Below are 7724 nucleotides of genomic sequence, written 5' to 3'. Positions count from 1 at the left end.
GGCTGCAGTAGGAGGATCAAAAGTTTGAGGTCAACCTGAGTGACATAACAAGAACCTGTGTTAAAAATAAATTAATAGCTAAGACCAAGAACCACATCATCAGTTGATGCCCAAAAAGCCTTTGACAAAATACAACACCCATAGATGTTAAAAGTCCTGGAGAGAATAGGAATAGAGGGAACATTCTTTAAAACAATAAAAGCCATATACAAAAGACCAACTGCTAATATCATATTAAATGGGGAGAAACTAAAACTATTTCCCCTAAAATCAGGAACAAGACAAGGATGCCCACTCTCCCTGCTTCTATTCAACATAGTGTTGGAATCCCTAGCCATAGCAATAAGGCAAGAAGAGGACATTAAAGGGATCCACATTGGTAGAGAAGAAATTAAACTATTACTATTCACAGATGACATGATCTTATATCTGAAGAACCCAAAAAACTCAGTTCCAAACTCCTAGTGCTCATAAACCATTTTGGCAAAGTAGCAGGATATAAAATCAACCCACAAAAAGTCAGCAGCTTTTCTGTATACCAACAATGTACAAGCAGAAAATGAAATTATGGAAATAATACCATTTGCAGTAGCTAAAAAAAGAATAAATTACCTAGGGATTAGCCTAACTAAAGACATAAGTGACCTATTTAATGAGAACTATAAAAATCTAAGAAGAGAAATCAAAGAGGACATCAGGAGATGGAAAGACCTCCCAGGCTCATGGGTAGGCAGAATCAATACAGTGAAAATGGCCATATTGCCCAAAATGTTATACAAATTCAATGCAATCCCCATCAAAATCCCAGCTACATTCTTCACTGAAAGAGAAAAAAAAACAATAAATTCATATGGAACAACAAAAGACCTAGAATAGCCAAAGCAATTCTAAGCAAAAAAAGCAGTGCAGGAGGTATCACAATACCAGACTTCAAGCTCTATTATAGAACCATCATAACAAAAGCAGCCTGGTACTGGCATAAGAACAGACCTGAAGACCAATAGAATAGGATAGAAGACCCAGAAATAAAGCCGCATACTTACAGTCAGCTGCTATTTGACAAAGGAGCTAAAGACATACAATGGAAAAAACATAGCTTCTTCAACTACTGGTGCTGGGAAAACTGGGCAGCCATAGGTAGAAAACTCAAAGTGGATCCTAGCCTATCCCTATGCACCAAGATCAACTCAAAATGGATTAAGGACCTCAACATCAGACCTGAAACCCTGAAACTACTGAAGTACAGAGTAGGAAAGACACCAGAACTTATAGGCACAAGTAGGAACTTCCTGAACAGAGTCCCAGGGGCACAACAAATAGGGGAGAGTCTCGACAAATGGGACTACTACAAAATAAAAAGTTTCTGCACATTTAAAGACATAGCCACCAAACTAGAAAGACAGCCAACCATATGGGAAAGAATCTTCACCAGCACAGCAACAAAGGCCTAATATCCGTCATCTACAGAGAACTCAAGAAACTAACCCCCTGAAAACCCAGTAAACCCATTATTAAATGGGCAAAGGAGCTAAAGAGAGACTTCACAGGAGAAGAAATAAAAATGGCAAAAAAAAAAAGCTCAATATAGACCTACCTATGACCCGGCCATACCATTCCTAGGCATCTATCCTGAACAGCAGGTCCCAAGATATCAAAGACATTTGTACTTCCATGTTTATTGCGGCACAATTCACAATAGCCAAAATATGGAAACAACCCAAATGTCCCACTACAGATGAATGGATCCAACAAATGTGGTACCTGTACACAATGGAATACTACATAGCGATTAGAAATTATAAAATATTGATATTCACAGGGAAATGGTCAGAGCTTGAACAAATAATGTTGAGCGAGACAAGCCTAGAACACAGAGAACAAAGGCGCATGGTCTCCTTGATATATGACTGTTGGGGAGTGAGGGGGACAGTAGAGACCAGGTCTGCAAAATAACAAACTTCTTTTCAAATGGTATTTCCACATGTTTGGGTCAGTGACTTTGCATTATGTATCTAAAACCAAACAACTACTAAGCAAACACAAAAAGGTCTAGGATAGACCTATCAGTGGATCACAATAGCTCAACAGCTATGTACACATGATTATATAAGATGAAGATAAGCAAAAGAACTCCAATAGAAGGACACAGGAGGATTCTACTGTTGTTACGTTTAATGTTCTAGGTGAATTTCCTTTGGCATACTCTACATGGTTACTGTATATGATTTTGGTACACTGGATATTACATATATATGCTTACCTGAACTAGGGAAAGGAAAGAAAAATGAGGGTGTAACAAATATCACAAGAAATGTACTCACTACCTTATTATGGAACTGTACCCCCTTTGCACATTACCTTGTCAATAAATTTTAATTAAAAAAATAAAATTAATTAATAGAATCATTTGGTCTCCAGATCAAGACTTTTCTCTAGGAAAAATAGAGAGAGCTATGGTAGTATCTTAAGACAGGGTGAGCTCCAAACTTAAAGAGGCAGTATCACATCAGAGTGTGGGCAGCACTCTGAACGCAGCAACTCTGCAACTAAATCTCACTTGCCAGGACTCATGAGGAGGCAAAGTCTGGATCCCAGAAGGTGGTTCTGAGGATGACATGAGAAAATCCATTCAAAAGGGTTGTAGTCTCTGGCCCTCCATAGGGACTCACCAAGTGGTAAGCACAATTGCACATTCATGCACATGCACACGTGTGTGTACACACGCACGCACACACACACACACATACACACACCCCACATGCATACAGGTGCTATGTGTTGCTTGAGAAGGCATTTCTAAAGAGGATGGGAACAAGTAACGTCACAGAAGCTAAGCAAAGAGATTAAAATTTGGCAAAGAAGGTCAGTGATATTAAATGCCCCAAAGACGTTACATAAGAGGAACCACAAAAAAAAAATCCATTAGATTTAGCACTGGTAAATTTAGCAATAGCAGTCCCAGAGTGTGTGTGGGCTGGAGGCTTTTCTAGTAGAAAGGTATTTGGGGAATTATCATGAGATGTGGGGATGGAGATAGAGATAGCAGGGACTGGGCCCAGACAGAAAGAGAACTAAGACAACAATAAGAGGGGGAAACTAGATCAAGTCTGCTTCTTAGAAATGTCCAATCAAGCTGGGGGCTATGGCTCATATCTATAATGATAGCTATGCAGAAAGCTGGCATCTTGCAGACCTCAATTCAAAACTAGTCCGAACTTAAAGTCAGTGAAACTCTTTCTCCAAAATAATCAGCAAAATGTGGGGCTTGGAAGTATGGCTCAAATGGTATAATTCTAGGTAGGCAAGCGAGCTGAGTTAAGTTCAAGTCTCTGAATTCAGACTCAGTACCTTCAAAGAGAAAGGAATGTGTGCCAGAAGGGGAAGATGGAAATAGCAAAGAAAAATGACCATTGACTGATAAACATGGAGATAAGTGGTGGTAGGGTCGAGAACACAGGAGAAGGGAGAAAAGCTTTTGTTTTGAGGTGACAAGGAAATACAAATGAGATTTGAACTCAGGGCCTCAAGCTTGCTAAGCAAGCACTGGAGCCATACTACCAGTCCCTTTGCTTTTGTTTTATCAGATAGGATCTCAAATGTTTGCCCAAGCTTGAACTGTGATCAGCCTGATCTCTGCTTCCCAAATAGTTAGGATTACAAGTGTGAGCCATGTTGCGAGACTGTTTGTTTTTTATGCTAGGTTCCAAATGTGGTAGACATTTATGAACACAAGTAGAAGCTAAGCACAGTGGCTTATGCCTGTAACCCCACCCACTTGGGAAGTCGAAAGCAGGATTGTGATTTGAGGCTTACCTAGGCAAAAAGCTAATGAGACTTCCATCTCAACCAATAAAAAGCTGGGCATGGTGGATCTGGTCTGCTATTCTAGCTATTTGGGGAACATAAATAGGAAGAACATGATCCAGGCCAGATCCAGGCCAGTTAAGGTATAATTTCAAGACCCTACTCAAAAACCATCTAAAGAAAAAAGTGCTGAGGACATGACTCAAGTGACAGAGCACCTGCTAACAATCTTAAAGCCCAAGTGTCACCAAAAAAGGAAAAGAATGAAAGCAGAGAATTTAAAATTTTCCCACTGTTATAAATAAAAATGGGTTGGTAGTTTGATATAAGTATATACATATCTGCATATATATTATATCCATATAAATATATGACATTAGATATCTATATATGGTACTATAGTTTTAATCCTTAAATTTTAATCCATATTTTAATCTGTAAATTTAATCCATAAATAGGGCCTGGGGATGTAATCAATGGTAGAGTACTTAGCCAGCATTTATGAGACTCTGGACTCAAGACCAGATCCACAAAATGACTAGAAGACAGACAGACAGACAGACACATAGATACATAGATGCATAAATACCTTTGATTAAATAACTTGCTATAAATATAAAAGAACCAAAGCTCTTCTGAGAAGTTTTGTTTGTCTGTGGTGTCCATGTGTTTGTTTTGGTGGTACTGGGGTTTTGTTTGTTTGTTTGTTTGTTTTGCCAGTCCTGGGCCTTGGACTCAGGGCCTGAGCACTGTCCCTGGCTTCTTCCCGCTCAAGGCTAGCACTCTGCCGCTTGAGCCACAGCGCCGCTTCTGGCCGTTTTCTGTATATGTGGTGCTGGGGAATCGAACCTAGGGCCTCGTGTATCCGAGGCAGGCACTCTTGCCACTAGGCCATATCCCCAGCCCCTGGTACTGGGGTTTTGAACTCGGAGCCTCACACTTGCTAGTGGTACTCTACCACTTGAGCCACATACAACTAGCCATTCCAAGTATATTTTAAAACTAATTGTTTGAAGGGTGAAATTTTAGTCTGAAGTTCTTCTGGGAAAACATAGAAATGAGAGTTTAACCTAGGGAGTGGCTGTGTACAGTTCTAGGAGAGGCCTTGCCTTAATGTCCTGAAGGGTTCAAGCATTAACACAACTACAAAACAACTACAGCAACTCCCTGTGGCTTGTATTCCGTGACCATCTTAGTTCATGTTTTTGTGACAGCCATTGTTGCTGGCCCCCTATATGTCCAGGGTAGGTAACTCATAGTTCAAGGCCATTTCCACTTTTGTTCTGAAAGCCCTTCTGAATCCTACACCTGGCATTCCAACATTGCTAGTTAGCCATGGAGTCCTGGAGAGATAAAAGAAGCCATGGTGGCTAATTGTAGGGGTGACCCTGGCCTCTAACAAGTGCTGCTAAATAAATAGCACAGACATTGCAGTGCTTTTATAACTATGAGCTAGATCTGAATCTGAAAATGGAGTCATCTTCAAAGTCATTGCTTCAAGTACTCTTGCCACTAGGCCATATTCCCAGCCCAAGGTCATTGCTTCAACAAAGCGCAAATCTAATTGAAGTAGACTGATTGCAGGCAAGTTTTGGCTACTATGCTCAGCCCTCTCTCCAACAGGCTGAACACAACATAAATTATTCATGTGTGTCAATGAGTTAAGGCTAGTTGTCATGATGAGATTCTCACTATGGTACCATGTCTAATTCATCCTCAATTTATTCTAACAAGAGAGCACTCTCACCCTGGGCCTCATGTCCTTGGAGGAAATTTTGAATTTTCCCTGATAGATAAAGCCCTCCTTCTCCTCTCCCCATCCCCCCTCCCACCTGCTCAGTCTTCCTGATAGCACTTTGACCACAGGGTGGCGTCCGCAAACCTTTCTTGCGCTTGCATGGCCAAGCTGCTGATTCCATCCCTTTGCAAACCAGATACAAACAGAATGAATGTTAGCGAAAGAGCCAGTCCAGAAACCTCCAAGTGACTTAGCCCAAACCATACTAGTTTGAGGGATCAAACTTTGCAGGATCAGTCAGGTGTCCTTTGGCTCCTACCTGTACTCCTAGGTACACGAAGTGGAGGAAGACACGACTGAGTTCAAAGCCAGCCTGAGCAAAAACATCCTTGGGACTTCTTTACAATTAACCAACAAAAAGCCAGGCTGGGTATATGGATCACGCAGTAGAGCCCCAGCCACAAGCAGAAAAAGCCTAGCAATTGATACTGCAAGGCCCTAGTACCAACACGCACACATATACACAATTTTGCAAGATCCAAATTCAAGTCTTCTCACTATTAAACTCAAGTTCATTCCATCAAACAGCACTGGTTTGTTTCTAAACCAAATGCAAATCATGAACAACAAAACACCCTTTTTCCCCTAATTAAATTTTACAAATTAATTTACTTCTTCCACTACCTGGGCCCTCTAGCCTTATGTCTAGACAAATGACAATCGAGTTACACTGATTGTAAGAATTATCCCTGAAGAACCACTGAGGAAGCACCTGGTTCCTGGAGGGGGCAGGGGTGGGGAAGGCAGGGGGTAGGTTAAATGGAATAAATTGAACTAGGGGTCGCAGCACAATGCTTCTCAAATTTCTCTCTGCCTGGCCCTAACTCAATCACAGCCACGAAGCTGCCCTTGTCACTTCACTGATAGCTTCACTGATGTTGGGTTTCTTCCTGACTCCTAGTTTACCAATCCCACCCTGGACCACAGTCCACACACTTAGTCTTAGTCCTGGAAACACTTGGACTTGGCTGGCCGTATGATCTTCTGCTCTGATTTCGGGATCCCGGTCTAATGACTTCTCCTGCAGCAAAAAATTATCTAACAGCATCTTGTTGGTTCTCCTAGAAAATGTATGGTTGCCAACTTTAGCCAGTGACTAGGCCTGCTCAAGCTCTCCTTTGCAGGCAAGTAAATTTCTTGTCTATTTTCCATAAAGGATGTCCAGCCAGCAAGCCCATCGTAGCTTCCTGAATAGCCAGCCTCTTATTGTTCTCTTAAAAAAAAAAAATTAGTGCTAACTCAAGGTCACCTTCATAGCAGTTGCACAATAGGAAAAGGAAAAAAATCCCCATTTTTCAGATGAAAATCTGAGGCCCCAATGATCAGAGCTGGGAGATTACAGAGCTGGAATGCTGGCCCTGATGCCTGTGTTCTTAGTTCAAATCTGTGTGACCTCCCGGGGCTGTGCCTGAAGCTTGCCTTGGAAAGCCAATGCCAGCAGGCATCCAGAGGCCTACTGTCCTCCCCCCTACCTACAGAGTTTTCCTTCTTTCTGCTCCCTCCCCACCCCTCAGGCATTCCCTTCCCTTTATTGCTTGTTTTGAAGTGCTGGAATGGAGCCCAGGGCCTCACACCTTCTAGGCTCTTCCACCCAGTTACACCCTGAGATCCTCCACAATCCCATCTTCACAAGTGCCCCCACAGACCCTGCTCCTAATGGTTTTCCCTGTTTTGAAAGCTAGCATTATTTTGCATTGTCTGTGTCAAGTACTTAAAACAAGCCATTATTATGTGAAGGTTAATAATACTATTAGCAAAAGGATTATAGTAATAAAACTATAACAAGGACTTTCAGACACATGACAAATCTGTGAAGGTCCTCCAACTGTAAAAATCAGCTTCTTGAAAGTCAAGGTAGAGGCTGGGAATGTGACTTAGTAGTAGAGTGCTTACCTAGCATGCATGAAGTCCTGGGTTTGATTCCTCAGCACTGCATACACAGAAAAAGCCAAACATGGTACTGTAGATCAAGTGGTAGAGTGCTAGCCTTGAGCAAAAGAAGCTCAGGGACAGTTCCCAGGCCCTGAATTCAAACCCCAGACTGGCCAAAAAAAATCAAGGTAGAAAAGGCAACAGTTAGGAGCATGCTTGTATTGGAGGTCAAATACTGAAGTCTGTGTTC

The sequence above is a fragment of the Perognathus longimembris genome, chromosome 15 (assembly GCF_023159225.1).
Source record: "Perognathus longimembris pacificus isolate PPM17 chromosome 15, ASM2315922v1, whole genome shotgun sequence".
NCBI lineage: Eukaryota > Metazoa > Chordata > Mammalia > Rodentia > Heteromyidae > Perognathus > Perognathus longimembris.
The sequence above is the reverse complement of the archived record's forward strand: the minus strand, read 5'-3'. Positions refer to the sequence as shown.